An 18,036-nucleotide genomic window follows, 5' to 3' on the forward strand; every position below is an offset into this window, starting at 1 on the left:
ATATAATTACCTTTATTAGCAACCGTAAAATGGATTCACCCTTTAAGCACACGTATTAGTAGAAAGTTTGTCATTCCATATTTGTGGTATGTAACATACTGAGTGTATGACACTGTATAGGTCAAGTTTAGGCCGAATAAAAAGCTATAAAACAATGACTTTCCTTTCAGAAAAAAGATAATAATTATTGCCAATTTGTAGAATTTAGTCCCTTACAATATGCGTGTTTTATTTATGATAGCTATGTACCCATTACAACGTTCAATTGATTCATAATTTAGCAATACAATTAAATTGAAAACAAGAACCACGCCGGATATTTATGTTAAAATGCAGGTAGACTACATATAACGCACACAGTTATAGCGGATGTACATGAAACAGTTTATCCCTTAGAGACATGTAGGCGAACCATCATGAAGGAACTAAAGAACGGCGGTATGACAATCGACGGCGCCTCGTGTTGGTGCTGACAGAACCAGGTAGAGATCTCTTGCAATCGTCTCAAGTACCATAGGGTCAGCACGTCTGAAATTGGATTAGACACTTCAGGCAGGTGTTCGTTAAACTACAAAACCATGATGCTCCTTCCATGCGCCTTTAGTCGGCCTGACTATTTGTGGCTCGCCGCCGATTATTGAAATGGTGTAGCTAACTAAGTCGAACTGCTCAATAGATAATAAAAATCGAGTTATTATTTGTTTAGAATCACAAGCGATCCGGTCAAAACTAACTATTTGTTTCGAGCATGAAACTCGTCCTGGCTTATATGAAATAATTAGAGTTTATTCGAAATGAAGCATTGAATTGCTCAATTGTTCGGTTATTAATTTATTTTCTTAGATGGCAGTATGATATCTTATTACACAATTTTTTTTTGTTTCTATAAACGTGTCTTGTCTTAAACTAATAAATATATATATATTACTTATTGGAATAGTTTGTGACAACAATTGTGTTTGTGTAAGTTCGTACACACATACACAATCACGGTTTTTAAATGTTGTTATAATATTGTATTATTAAAATTGCTCATATGTTCTCCGAGTGATAGTTAGTAATAACAGTGTTAAGCTTAATTGATGAACACTCTGAACAACGTTAGGATCTTAACATTAGATCAATAGTATACATAACAAAACAAACTAAATGTTACCAGTGATATTAATTGATGAATCTTAACCTCGTCCAAGCATAATAAATAGCAAGAAAGAGAGATTTTCAACAACCTGTCACCCGTGACAAGTGATTTATATTTAACATATTAAGTATATATTTTTAGTGTAATGAGCCTATCGCGTCATAATATTATAATCAATTAATGTGCATTATTAAGATTCCTAACATGTCGCAGCTTATGTTACTGTTGTCACAACGTATTATTTATATTGTTTCATAAACATATCAGTAAACAAATATTAGTCACAAATGCGAAACGGTTAAGAAACATATCTTATTAAACTAATTTTCTTTTTAAAATTGTATTTGTTTTGATATCGGAGAATAATCGGCGCCTATGGCCGAGTCATATGCTGCAATGCAAAAAACTGAAGAAATCATTTGGTCTCAATTCAAGTGTAAATGTAAAAGGTCGAAGAAGCACACCGCATGTATAAAGCACATTTGTAAACGTAAGCAATTACAAAATTACAACATGAGCATTCATCAATAGGCAAACAACGTCTCGAAACACACTTGAAAATGTATAATATTGACGTTTCATTTTGCAGTATTTATTCGAAATAAAGACCGAACATTATAGTTGTAATATATTTCATATATGGTTGCAATAAATAAGCTCCACTTGTAATCTAATTACATATGTACTATCGATAGTTGTTAATATAAGAACGTAGTATTTATTTATACATGTGTGTATTGCAATCAAATGTATTATACCTTTGTTTAATTATAAACTGTATACTGAATGCTTACTATACCCACTCGGGCTTTTTGCCTTCTGGATGTTTTGTTTAATTAACTTGATAAACTTGTTGTTCAAATATAAATACTAATAGTGTTATTTTATTTCTACACTATATTGTTGACAAATGATAGCGACAATAAGTAACAATGATATATATTATATGTATGTGGGTGTGGGCATGTATAAAGGATGTATTTGAAGGTATATACCTATTTGAATATAAAATTCAAGTCATAGACCGAAAACAGCATTAGCAGCACGTACATTAATAGGTTAAGACGTGTTTAATTGTACTGCAATAATACTTGGTTTTGTAAGATATTATGGATTTTTTTTATCGCGCTGTCTTACACGCATTTTATTTATAGATATTGTTACGAATTTAAAATCCTGTATTTGTAGGTTGATATGCTATTTGCTGAATCATAGAAAAGTATGCAACATATATTTGGTAGTTTTCATGTCAACAGGTCGTTCCGTTTTTCTAATAAACAAGTTTTGTTTTCCATAACGACATCTGCACACGCCATGTAATTCGACAAACTAATAAAGATAAATAAGATAAATCATAAACATAATACAAACGTCTTAAAAATGGTGTCATGTCCGTTCGCATAGTTTTAGGATTCCCGTGGAGTTCTTAGGGACAGTTTTGGATTGTATCAACGTGTAAATTCAAAACGTGTCTTGAATAGCACCGCCGGCGTGACATGCTTCTTCCAAAAAAACTGTCATGGTAAATTAAAAAAACGGGTTGCTTTATCTTGGTTTTTAACGCTAAAGTTTTGTTCAGAATTTTTATTTATATGTATACAGTAGTGTAATTAATATCATTGTGATATTAAGTGCTACTAATTGTTGTCCTAATGTGTCATTATAAGTTCAAAAACAAAATAAAAAAATAATCAACATATTGATTCATAGTATTAATATAAGATGCAATTCAATTAATTTGCAGTTGTGTACTTGTGATTTGTATCTTGCAGATCAACTAACCTGTTTGTCTACTCCGTATTTAATACATTGCAAATATTCTCATCAATTATATTTATTAAACAGTATGCTATTATTATAATAAAGATGAAAGTGACATGACAATCAACAAGTTAATTAATCTATGTGTTGGAATATATTTTGATGACAAAAATAAGATTGGAACATGTTGCTAGTGAAGGAAATACCGTTTAGATATTTAATTGTACTTCGTATGTAGATTAAATGACACTAAATTGCTATGGTGATATATGTCCGATTCAACTTCGTGTAAGTCTGTGCGTTAGTGAGTCAGTTAGTTAGTCAGCCAGTAGTGAATCAGTCATTGCGTCAGTGAGTCATTCAGTGGAGTTATCCCATGAGTGAGTGAGTGAGTGAGTGAGTGAGTGAGTGAGTAAGTGAGTGAGTGGGTGAGTGAGTGAGTGAGTGAGTGAGTGAGTGAGTGAGTGAATAAGTGAGTGAGTGAGTGAGTGAGTGACGTATTAGTTATAGCATAGAAAAGACACTTTGTAGAATTTATCATATATATACTTCCTTTAATCTGCATGTAAGGCCAGTGACCCATTTCCTGTACAATACAAGACGATACATACAACACACGATTATACATAATAATAATTCGAACAATATACTTTTTTATTCTAAAGCAAGATCATTAAACTCGCGTTTGTATAGATTGTTTGATTACATTGTCTGCAGACTAATGTTACAAGACAAACGTAATAAATGATCATAAATGACAACTGAATTTGTATTTGAAATGGATTTGTTTGTGTTTAATTGCTTTAAGTCCATCTGCGTATCGCGACGTCATTCTGTGTTGTCTTAAGTCTGAAACAATTATTTGGAAATATGTGTGTATTATTATAGTTTAGTGCTTAGTTGAAACTATATAAATATGCACGGAGTAATTTATATTATCAAATATTGACAATTAATTAATTTCATGTAAAACATATGACCATTTTTTTGTAAAATGCGTTATATACACAAAACGGCAAAGAGAAGAGACACGACACGAGTTTCACTTAGTTTTATTGTAGTCCTCATTATTTGTTAAACTAAGAATATTAATTATAAAAACTATGTAACAACGTTCACTCTTTAAGCGGTACTACGAACAGTAAGTCAAAAGTCCATTACGAACTTACTGTTTCTAAAAGTCCATGAAGTGTTCATTATACGTAGGCAGCTGAGTAACAGATTACGGTGTAAATACGTGAAGTTTGTAGAACTAAAACGCCGTAAGACGGTCTGAAATTATTCCACTGATTGTTTTGAACTTGTGTTGAATTTGTTTCTCGCTGTTCTTGTCTAGTATAATTATTATTTAAACGATAAAGTATAGGTTTCCAAATACAAACATGTTATTAGTCACGACAATAACACACACACATTTTGTATATAATTACGCCTATGAGCGTAAACGCTAATGTCAAAATAAGCATGACGAAAATGACCTCATACATTGTCCTATCGCTCGCTTTGAAACGGGAGTCGTCTGAACGATGCGATGTCCTTTAACGTGCGTATAAATCCTTAACGATCCAAAGTTTTTTAACGTGCATATAAACCAGATATTACGTACCTTAACGAAGTCATGCTATGGGTAACTGTTTTACACAGGACAAATTTAGTCATAATACATTTAAGCACTTTTTGTGAAGATAAATGATCGTTTTCTTAATGTAAATCCCATTTGGTTTATTTCTTGAAACACACATTTTACGCGGTTTAATTCGGAGTACTGATTACAATATGGCATTGCCTGAACTGCATTGTTATTCAGCCTCTATTCAATAATCCAGTTTTGTAGACACAATCCAATTCAATTTCAGACTACATTTTACAATACTAAATACAACTTTCAATAAATTACAATTATTGATTTATTTAAGATCAAGCGATAAATCACGGAACCACATACGCCACAATGCAATAGCAATAATCACTCACTGTAAACATTCAGCAATACATCTGCTCACATCAATACCTTCATAGCGTTCTGTCGACGGAAGCACGGTTTATCAATGAAACGGAGTTCATGATTTATTCCTGTGCTGGAAATTTTAAACGTATCTTCCAAATGTATAAGAGAACAAATTACTTACCCGCCTGTGAGAATGTTCACCACATCATCGTTTATTCCTGATAATTAATCCCCAAGGAATCAACCAGCAGAAATGAGCCATCGTTATAATACGATTTGTTACATATGTGCCATAGTTCCAGCAGTAAAGACAATATTGTTTTAATATTAATGATTTTCAAAAGCGTATAAAAACAAACGAGAGACGTTATAAATGCACTATGATACCATCAATTTCCGTTGAATGGATTCAAAATTATTAACTTTAATCTATTGAAACTTTGAACAGTGAGAGTGTGTTTGCACATATTTACGTTCTATTACTTGTGATGAAAAAGAAATATATATCCATTAACTAAAACTTATAATAAATATAATTTACTGGCATAATTGTTTGAAGAATTGATGATATCAAAAGAGAAGAGAAGTAATATAAGAAGAGGATAACAGTTGTAGGAAATATGTACTTTAGAATTCGCTGAAAACAACCAATGGAAATGGTTTGAAAAATAAAATATCGAAAAAACGCTTTGTTGAAATGTATCATATTTTATCAATACTACGAAATCAAATTGATTTAAAAAAATTACGTGCTAATACCACAAACTCTACTTTTGGCAAAAACCTTTATTTAATTTTTTTAAATCTTATTTATTGATCGTAAACTCGACATATTATATCCAACACAACAAAACAATACGTAGAACAAGCAGCCACAAAAAACATCAACAGAAACAAGAACATTACATATAAACTTTGCATCAATCACTCTCATTTGTTACTCGATTAATTTGGATTATTAATATTGTTCAAGTGATTTTGTTTATAAATAAATTATAAGCGATATTTGATGTGATAAACGAATTCATGAACATATTGCCCTTTTTTTCCTTATTAGTGTACTGCTCTAAGAAAAAGGATCGAATTTAGAAGATACAACCCTTTTTCCCAGTTGTATTGTTCTAGCTACACGTTTCATGGTATTGAATGATTATAAATAAAACCAAACACATACAAATATGACAGGAAAATTGATTAGGAGTGCGTTCATATCGCTTTCATCATCTATTGGAAGGTGTATATCATCTGAAGTATAGTAGTTTTATCTCCCATTATCTGTCTTCCACATGAATGATAGCTCATTTAAGATTAATATGTTATCGGATGCCATATTATTTTTTGTAAGAACTTTATATGAATGCACATATTAAAACAATGGTTGTGACTTGAATTTTTATTTTTGAAGTATGCGAGCTAAAGAGTAAGCCGATGTCATTGTGGAGACAATAATCAAGATGCAAAAGGATTGCATATGAATCAGCACACCTGTATGTTGACACTTATTCATTGTTTTGTTTTACGCATAGTTATTATTTAAACATTTGAAGAATATATATTAGCGAAATATTTCACATATATTGCAATTTCTCTTTTATAAAAGCAGATACAACAATCAAGTTGGCGATGGTGAACATTTTAAAATATGGAAAATGCATTTATATCCATAAAACAATTAAACAGAAAGTTTCTTAGTATCAGTGCATTAATATAATGAATGGCTCAGATGTTAAGCATAGGATATATTAGTTATAAGATGTTGTATCTGTAAGTGATTATTGCAGCGTTATATTATGGGGACATATTATTGTTTAGATTTATCAACCATATTTTTATGTCTTCTGCTATTTGCTGAAAAAAGAACATAATAAGGCATAGCTTTTGCCCGTTTTATGCCAACAGGTCTTTCCACTTTTTGACTAAACATGTTTTGTTTCAAGAAAGAAATTGAGAAACATGCTTTTTGAAAATATTTATGCCAAAAAGTGCTAAGTGTAAATAACACAAACATCAGTTAATGACGTAATATACGCTCCAGGGGCATTGTGTTGTCTTAGGCAGGCTAAAATAGCACCGGCAGCACAACAGGTTGTGTCCAAAAAATGTGCGCATTTAAACATTTGTTTCGTATCACTTCCTCGATATTTTATGCATTGCAGATTTCCACAATTTCTTTTGATTTGACAGTATGCTCTGAAGAACATTACAGTTAATTAGAATAATTGCTGAATTATTTTATAAACTAATAAATTAAATATTGCTTATAAATGTGATTACGAAGGGGACGCCGTTTGATTAAATAATTATTCTTCAAATGTCGAAATAATTACATTTATTAGAAACCGTAACATTGATTATTTACGCACACGTATTAGTAGAAAGTTTGCCATTCCATATTTATCGTATGTAACATACTGAGTATATGACATTGTATAGGTCAAGTTTAGGCCGAATAAAAAGCTATAAAATAATAACATTTCAGAAAAAAGATAATAATTATTGACCATCGGTAGAATTCAGACCCTTAAATATGCGTGTTTTATTTATGAGAGCTATGTACCAATTACAACGTTCAATTGATTCATAATTTAGAAATAAAGGGAAATTGAAAACAAGAATCACGCTGGATATTTATGTAAAAATGCAGGTAGACTATACATTACGCACGCAGTTATAGCGGATGTACATGCAACAGTTTATCTCTTAGAGACATGTATGCGAACAATCATGAAGGAACTAAAGAACGGCGGTATGACAATCGACGGCGCCTCGTGTTGGTGCTGGCAGAACCGGGTAGAGATCCTTTGCAATCATCTCAAGTACCATAGGGTCAGCACGTCTGAAATTGGCTTAGACACTTCAGGCATGTGTTCGTTAAACTACAAAACCATGGTGCTCCTTCCATGCGCCTTTAGTCGGCCTCACTATTTGTGGCTCGCCGCCGATTATTTGAATAATGTAGCTAACTTGGCAGAACTGCTCAATAGATAATAACAATCGAGTCATTATTTGGGCATGCAATTCGTCCTGGCTGATATGAAATAATAAGAGTTCATTAGAAATGAAGCATTGTATTGCTCAATTGTTCCGTTATTAATTCATTTTATTAGATGGCAGTATGATATCTTATAACACAATATTTTTTGTTGCTATAAACGTGTCTTGGCTTTAACTATTGAATATTTGTGTTTTGTACATGAGTTACAATAACCCATCGGTGATTGACATGCAGTCCATATTCGAGAACACTCGTCGGTAAGAAACGTAGTTAAGTTTACTATGTCTATAACATTATACCATTGCAACATTTTGTGCGGTTTCTTATATGTATATATATATATATATATATATATATATATATATATATATATATATATATATATATATATATATATATATATATTATATAACGAATATACAGTCGAAACTGACCTAACGGCCACCTGAAATTAACGGCCAACTGCAGACAACAGTCAGTCTGGAATCCCCCCGACGAAAAACACTCTATATTACACTTGAAATTAACGCCCACCTGTCCATAACGGCCACTATATTCCACTCCGAAATTCATGTTTGAACTGAAATCAACGGTCACGCGTCAATCGCCTCGAGTCGCGAAAATTTAAAACACAGCACATCATTGTCCGTCTATTTTGCGGTTAAAGCGGTAATTGCCTTTGATATAATAAAAGCGGCCCGCTGCAAGTAAACAAATAGTATGGTGTTGAGAAATTTTGTTTTCCGCGGATAATTGTCGGGGTATCCTCAAAAGAAAATATGTCAGCGTTTGTGACACATTTAAAGTAATTATCGCTTATTAAATGACAGCTAATAAGTACTCTGCACTTCCACCATCCAGCACCGTCTTCTCCGTCAGCGAAACGTGCCAGTACATCGATCACTTAAAGGTGCCTTTTCACAGATTTTGGCATGTTTTGAAGTTTTTCATTTAATGCTTAATATTGATAAATGTAAACATTAGATTTTAAAAGCTCCAGTAAAAAATCAAAAATAAAATTTAAAAAAGGAAAAAAAAAGTAGCCCGCAGCAGGGCTCGAACCAGTGACCCCCGGAATCCTGAAGTAAAAACGCATTAGCCAACTGAGCTATCCTGCCAAGCATACACAAGATGCGTATTTTATACGTTATATAAGCAATCTTCGTAGTTTCAAAAATTTAAACGACAACAACAGAACTCTCCAAATTATTCAATCGTTTCGCGTTGCAACGCTTTATAATTTTTAGGTTTTTAAATCGTCAAAAGATGCATATAATGGCTATATTAGACCATGGCAAATGTTCAGTAATACTGTTTCCTCACAAGTATCATAACTAAACCGAAAATTTGCGAATCTGAAACAACTTTTTTCAATTTTGTCAATTTACCTAACCGTGAAAAGATCCCTTTAAAGAACGTTGCTTTGTCAAAGAATAACCAGGTAATGCTTGACTCTATCATGAAATTTCAAGACGAATTCTTTGCACACCGGGTCAAGTGTTTTATTATTCAAAAGAAGATTAGCGATTTTTTTTTAGCGTGAAGTGAATTGTTTTGATTGTTGCGAGTGATAATGGTTGTGTGTGTTTTAAAGTTTTTTTGCGTGATAAGTTATCTTGTTTTTTGTGCATGATGTGCTATAATTTTTTGTTATAAAGAATGAATGAATGTTTGTATTTTGAATGAGGTTGTTTAATGAAAATGCTGTTTGTGTGATGTTTGCGAACGAATGAATTTTAACAAAATGTTTGCGTCTTTTTCTTTCAATGAGAACGATACAGTTAGACCGTACTATCGGTTCATGACAGCAAATCCGCTTTTTAGACTTGTACGGACGTGACGTCAATGGCACGTGACAAGCTTTATTTACTGACTGAACGAGATTCATGGGTAAACAAATATACTAGCGTTTATAAAGTCATTGCTTTAGTTTAACAATATGAAATTAAATCAATCTATAAGACATTATTCTGTATTATTCAATGTAAGTAAATTCTGTTATTATGCTTAGTTAACGGCAATGAGCATTTGTTGTACAGTGTATGCAAACGACTGGGTGAGGTAACGACGTAGCAATACTACCAACTGACCAACCATCTTAAAATTGTGATCCGAATTCAACGGTCACCTGTGGACAACGGTCACTTTGGTCATTTCTCTTGACTGACCGCTGAATTCAGGTTTGACTGTACTTTCAAAAACACTGGATCCTATGAGGATACAAGAACAATAAGAAATATGTATATATATATGAGAAAGAAATTGTTCAAACAGTGTACAAAATGAGTATCTTATACCCTAGCGCTTTCGACTATACGTCTTCTTCAGGGGTGTATATAGATATGAGTTAACGATTCTCCAGGGCGAATGCACAATAGAACCATGGTCTTGTAAAAACCTGCAGCCATTATTTTGTGTTATTAATTTTGTATGTGTAAGTTCGTACTCACATACCCAATCACGGTTTTTAAATGTTGTTATTATATTGTATTATTAAAATTGCTCATATGTTCTCCGAGTGATAGTTTTTGTAATAACAGTGTTTAGCTTAATTAATGATCACTCTGAACAACGTTAGGATTTTAACATTAAATAAAAAGTATAAACCACAAAACAAATTAAATATTACCAGTGATATTAATTGATGAATCTTAACATCGTCCAAGCATAATAAATAACAAGAAAGAGAGATTGTCAACAACCTCTCAACCGTGATAATTGATTTATATTTAACATATTAAGTATATATGTTAAGTGTAATGAGCATATCGCGTCATAATATTATAATCAATTAATGTGTATTATTAAGATTTCTAACATGTCGCAGCTTATTTTACTGTTATCACAACGTATTTGTTTTATTGTTTCATAAACATATCAGTAAACAAATAGTTGTCACAAATGCGAAACGGTTAAGAAACATATCTTATTAAACTAATTTTCTTTTAAAAATTGTATTTGTTTTGATATCGGAGAGTCATATTCCGCATTACAAAAAACTGAAATTAAGTAATCATTTCGTCTCAATTCAAGTGTAAATGTAAAAGGTCGAAGAAGCACACCGCATATGTTTAAGCACATTTGTATACGTAGGCAATTACAAAATTAGCATTCATAAATAGTCATACATCGTCTCGAAACACACTTCAAAATGTATAATATTGACGTTTCATTTTGCAGTATTAATTCGAAATGTAGACCTAACATATGTACATTATAATATATTTCATAAGATTGCAATAAATAAGTTCCACTTGTAATCTAATTACATATGTACTATCGATAGTTGTTAATATAAGAACCTAGTATTTATTGTTGCAATGAAATGTATTATAACTTTGTTTTATTATAAAAGGTATACTTTGTAAACACTGAATGCTTACTATATCCACTCGGGCTTTTGGCCTTCTGAATGTTTTGTTTAATAAACTTGATAAACTTGTTGTTCGAATATATATGCTAATTGTGTTATTTTATTTCTACACTATATTGTCAACAAATGATAGGGACAATACGAAACAATGATATATATTATATGTATGTGGGTGTGGGTATATAGCAATTATGTATTTGAATGCATATACCTTACTTAATATAAAATACAAGTCTTCGACCGCAAACAGCGTTAACAGCACGTACATTAATATGTTAAGACGTGTTTAATTGCACTGCAATCCTTGGTTTTGTAAGATTTTGCGGATTTTGTATTTTTATCGCGCTGTCTTACACGCATTTTATTTATAAACATTACTACGAAAGTATAATACTGTATCTGTAGTTTGACAATTGACATGCTACTGGCTATTGGCTGAGTCATAAAAAATATCAGAATATATTTGGTATTTTTTCATTTCAACAGTTCGTGCCGTTTTTTGTACTAAACAAGTTGTGTTTCCCAGAACGACATCTGCACACGCACTGATTGTAATTCAACAAACTAATGAACCTAAATCATAAACATAACATGAACATCGTAAATTAGGTCATTTACGTTCGCATGATTCTCGTGGTTCTCTTATGGACATTTTTGGATTGTGTCAACGTGTGAATTCGAAACATTTATTGAATAGCAATGACGGCGTCTCACGCAGCTTCCAAACAATATTAAGGTATGTTAAAAACGCATAAAGTAACCCTGTTTCGTATTTAATTCCCCTTTCTCAAGGGTTGCTTGATCTTGGTTTAAAACGTTAAATTCGTTTGTTCCGTATTTATTATTTATATGTATAGATAATTAATAAAATTGTGATATTCAGTGCTAGTTATAGTTGTACTAATGTCTCAATATAAGTTCAAAAATAAAATAAGAAATAAATTATCGTATCGATTCATCGTATACATACAAGATGCAATTAAATTAGTGTGCAGTGTTGTGCTTGTGATATGCATTTCTGGCATAACAACTAACCTGACAGTCTACTCCGTATTGAATACATTTCAAATATGTTCATCAATTATATTGATTAAACATAAAGCTCTCATTATAATAAAGATGAAAGTGACATGGCAATCGCCAAGTTAATTAATGTATGAGATGGAATGTATTGTTGATTACTAAAACATTTGACTGGAATATGTTGATAGTGAAGGAAATACTGTTTGGAAATATAATTGTACTTCGTATGTAGATAAAGTGAGTCAGTCAGTGAGTCATTCAGTAGTGAATCAGTCAGTGAGTCAGTACGTGAGTCAGCGAGTTATTCAGTGAGTGACTTCGTGAGTGAGTGATTGAGTGAGTGAGTAAGTGAGTGAGTGAGTAAATGAGTGAGTAAATGAGTGAGTGAGTGGGTGAGTGAGTACGTGGGTGAGTGAGTGAGTGAGTGAGTGAGTGAGTGAGTGAGTGAGTGAGTGAGTGAGTGAGTGAGTGAGTGAGTGAGTGAGTGAGTGAGTGAGTGAGTGAGTGAGTGAGTGAGTGTGTGAGTCAGTCAGTCAGTCAGTCAGTCAGTCAGTCAGACAGGCAGGCAGGCAGTCAGGCAGTCAGGCAGTCAGGCAGTCAGGCAGTCTGACAGGCACGCAGGCAGGCAGGCAGGCAGGCAGGCAGGCAGACAGTAAGTCAATAATAAAAATGAAAATAATAATAATAATAATAATAATAATAATATCACCTAAATAGAAGACAATAATTATACTTTAAAATGTGTCCGCACTGACACACAACATGTTGCATGAATCTAATTGAATGTTAAGCTTCCGAGGTCAACATTCGCGATAAATAAGACTAATTTGTGCATCATTGGTTCTGGAAATCACCAAGGACCCGTACAAAGCCGTTCGTTATTCGTGGACACGCCATTTGTCGTGATACATAATAATTAAGATAGATTTATAAATAATGCCACTGGATGATCACGCGATGAAAATTTGATAGTCTCGCTACTTGGAAGTAGGGATGTTATGCGATTGTCTATTACGTACGTGCCCAATAATATGAATGTTTCTATAAACGTGACTCTCCCCAGACGTGCGATATTAAGAACGTTTTATATCCCATGGTTGATAAGAATGTAGCATTTGATCCAGAGCAGCGTCGATAAGCTGCGTGATGATTTTTAAATGTACTCAACCAGAGAACCATATTGCACTATTTATTATGATTTGGTATTATTCACACATTGAATGTCCTTGTTAAATAAACACCCATTCACTTCTTATACGAACATTAGTTACATTCATAGAATTTCTTTTTAAAGTAGGTTTTTTGAATATGTTGTATACATTGACGACAACTCGACACCTTAAATGCAAGCCGAAATTTAGATTGTTTTGAATTATGACGCGACGGTTTTTTATATTTACAGTTGAATGTTCTGTTTAAGGGACCTTTTCACAGATTTTGGCATATATTGAAGTTTGCCATTAAATGCTTTATGTTTATTAATGTTAACATTGGACCTAAAATGCTCCAGTAAAAAACAATAATAAAAATTAAAGACAGAAAAAAGAAACTCTCAACTGGGCGCGAACTACTGATCCCTGGAGTAAAAGTCTAACACTTAGACCACTCGGCCATCCTTGCTTAAACAATTAGTGATGTATTTTATACTTTTTATTAGAATCCCTCGTAGTGTCACAAAATATAACGACAACCACAGAACCCTCCAAATTATTCTATCGTTTCGCGTTGCAATGCTTTTTAATTTTTTAGGTTATTAAATCGTTAAAAGATGCATACAATGGATATTTTAGAGCATGGTTGATGTTCAGTATTACTGTTTCCTCACAAATATCATAACTAGAACGAAAATTTGCGAATCTGAATTTTTCTTTAATTTTGTCAATTTACCAAAACGTGAAAAGGTACACCCAACAAGGTGATAGTATGTTAGTTGGTGACCTAAATTCTAGAGAAGGCGAGCGACCGGATATAATTGATAATATAAATCTTGACCGGTATGTTCACATGCCTGTGTATTACGTTCCGCTTGAAATAATCCCTGCTCGCTCGTCGTTTGATAGTCATGTCAATCAATTTGGCAATAAGTTGTTGTCACTTTGTAAAGAAAATAGCTTATTGATTGTTAATGGTAGACTAGAGCCGGGTCATTTTACATGTTTTAACTGTGCTAGGAATTCTTCGAGAGCCAGTGTTGTAGATTATGTTATAGTTAATTTTAATCTTTTGCCATATATCTCTAGTTTTAAAGTGAATGACCTTACTGAATTGTCAGACCACTGCCCTATTGATTTAATTATTTTATGTAGATATCAAGAATCTAATGCTACTAATGTGGTAAACAATAAGTTATCTTGGGAGGATGGTAAATCCGCAGATCTCATTATCCTGCTTAATAGTAAAACTAATATTTTTGAAAACATTACTAATAATATAATACTGGAAAATGAAAATTTTGATACATGTATTTATCAGTTATGCGAAATTATATATGATGTCTCCTTTCAGATACACGAACGTACGCTTACTTTAGATAACACAAAACCAAGAAATATACGAAAATCTTTATGTTTTGACCAAACCTGTAAAATGCACAAAAAAACGTTAAATACGACTGTAAACGTATATACAAAAAACGATCCATCAATAGCGAACAGAACGTCATTTTTACAAGCCAGATCGTCATATTGTAAAACAAAACTTATTATAGTTTAAACCTATTTATTTTAGCTCGATTGCATCGAAAGCCTTAGGCTTATATAAATGCTCTCGAGTCCGTTTCCTGGGCCTAGAACCAGTACTTGGTGTCTTTAGGGAGATCTAAAGAACGCTCCCACGGTGGGGATCGAACCCGTGACCTCCCGGTCGCTAGGCGGACACCATATCCATTACACCACGGCGACCTAAAACAAAACTTATTGAATAGTAAAGAAAGTAAAACATTGTCAACCTTAAGTAAATCGAACCCAAAGAAATTTTGGAAATACATTAACAAATACAAAATTAATAAAAAGACTGGTACTCATGACGTAACTTTAGATGATTAAATAGATCATTTCAAACATTTATCTAACACACCGCATGACAGCTTATTCAATGCTGATGAAAACGCATCCAGAACTGAAACACTCTTGAGGAATTAGATCGCCCATTTACAGTTATAGAAATACCAAAAAAAAACAAAATCAAAGCTCAAACGCCATAAAAGCGCTGATATGTCTAAAAATGTTGCAGACATTTGTATTGACTGTAATGAGTTTATTTCTCCGTATATAGTTAAAATGTTCAATTAAATATACGCGAAAGGTACTTATTCTGATTCATGGTGTAATGGTGCTGTCGTTCCTATTTTCAAAAAAGAAGACAAAAATGTTGCATCGAATTATCGAGGTATTACATTAATAACTATTATAGCTAAAATTTTCTCAATATAATATATTCCGAACATGGTAAGGAAAATGATAACAAGAATATAAGGGTTTTACCATATCGTTTTCATCATCTCTGCGGTAGATGCATATTTTCTGGGAAAAAGTACACCTTGAAACTCAATTATCGGTTTAAATATAAATGAAAAAATACTTCAAATTTATAGATTTCCGATAGGTTCATCAATACAAATATTTCAACGATAAGTGATAAAAAAGTGCCACTCGCGACTGTTACAAAGCAACGCATGAATTTTTTTAATTATATACGAAGACCTTAATTTTCAAGCTGACTATGCAATGCAGTCGCATATGAATCAGCATGTTTTTATCATACTGTTTTATTGCGTATTTTCAATTTGTGATGTTTCACGTGGCTTTAATAACGAAAACGAATAGTTAAAGCGAACGTTTAAAACATATATATATATATATATATATATATATATATATATATATATATATATATATATATATATATATAATTAAAAACACTTGTCTGGGATTTTAAATATATATTGATTTAGCCAACGCGTTTCGCATAGCTCATCAGGGCATAATACAATTTATCCCATTTTCAGCGCGACATTGACGGTATAACACGTTGTGGAATATACTTGCTTGTATTCAACACTGTGGAATATACCTGTCGCGTGCACGGACTACTTTTTAAATGACGTCATGCGATATGCGCTAAAATTAGGTCGATATTGTTTGGTTCATTGATCGAATTTTAAGGTCACCCATTAGAAGAAAATGTGCATATGTTGCAAAAAATATATATATGTCATATTCAACAAAAGAACTGTTGAAATAAAATATAAAATTACACGATTTTTGTTTTGTTATTTTTTTATTTATATTTACTTTACCACTAAATGATTTTTCATAAGAAACAAAGTCGACAAAACTTAAGGCTTACTAGTAAGCTTCAAAATTATACGACCTTCAACCTTTAAATCTAGTCATATGACATCATTTTTCGCCATCCGTATAATGAATCAGCTGATTGATGGCGTCATAAAATGACATACTTATTGCGTCATTTTCCCCATTTTTTTGACGATTTATTATAAACGCGACTTATTTCACATGTTTTCTACATGTACTGTATGTCGACATATCTGAATTGTCAATTGATCACATTTTCCTTATTTCGTGTAATGTGCATTGTTTATAACCAAAGCATATACTTTTGACATTTACCTTAAATATTAAGAATGTACAACAAGCCATACACATATTGCACAGTTCATGAATAATCTGCTATGTTTGCTTTCCTATTTAATTCACGTTAGGCATAGAGCTGTGTAAAGTATAAGATGGTAAAAATAGCACCACACTGGAATTGGGAACGTCCCATTTTGTACACGGGTATTTTCTACTCATTTATCTGTTGTGTACTGGAATGTTTTCCATTCTTTGTGTATTTATATATTAAATTATTTTCTCGTACAATAAGGGCATTTACCATAGATAAATAAAACATTGTGCAAGTTTAAACATAATTATGTTTGTATGCAGAAATCTGCAAATGCAACCGAGTTTACCAACGGCTATTATTAGATAAACTGCTCCGGTTCATTTGCATAACAGTAATGTAGAGTACATTACGTAGCGTGTGACGAAGAAGAAAGTTTATCGCGTTCATAAACCCATTTGAATAAAGTGTTAACTTAGAATGGCATAAGGGTCTTTATTTAACTATTCTAAAATAATTATTAAAGACCCTAGATGCAAAATCGTCAATTATTGAGTTAAATGGATTATTAGATGGATTTTAAAGGATAATTAAAGGTAAGATACTAGTTCTTACGTGTTTTGATTTTTGAAATTGTACTTTTGTCGTTCCCTGTTCTCGGGGAAATGATTTTAACATGGGCGCCATTGATGCATCGGATCACACACGGCATACCCATAACATTATATAAAAACACGTTCTGCGCGTCCTTAAATTCGTCGTCCGAAGTCGGAAAACGTATTGCCCTGTATATTTTGTCAAATAAAGTGTCAGTCGCTGCAATTGTCTGTTTACTCGTCAAAATTGTCAAGGTCTTCGATAGCTAAAGAAACTTCAGCGTACAGTTTATTTAGTATTGACAGACCTGTACAAAGTCGCGCCAGTCAAAAATCATAAAAAGCGACATTTAAAGTTATGGTAGCCAGAACTAGGTCGTCGATGGTGTACATGTATGTTGACATCGACAGCATTTTGTCAGGAGCATTCGCCGCCATATTGGATTTTGATCATTTTCTTTCGAAAATAAAATGAATTATAGTAAAGTAAAATCTTCTTTTCGCGGTCGTAAAGTGTTAAAATTCGCATACTGCGTAAAATTGAATGTAGGCATATGGTGATATTTTTACTTG

Source organism: Dreissena polymorpha, chromosome 2, assembly GCF_020536995.1.
Source record: "Dreissena polymorpha isolate Duluth1 chromosome 2, UMN_Dpol_1.0, whole genome shotgun sequence".
NCBI lineage: Eukaryota > Metazoa > Mollusca > Bivalvia > Myida > Dreissenidae > Dreissena > Dreissena polymorpha.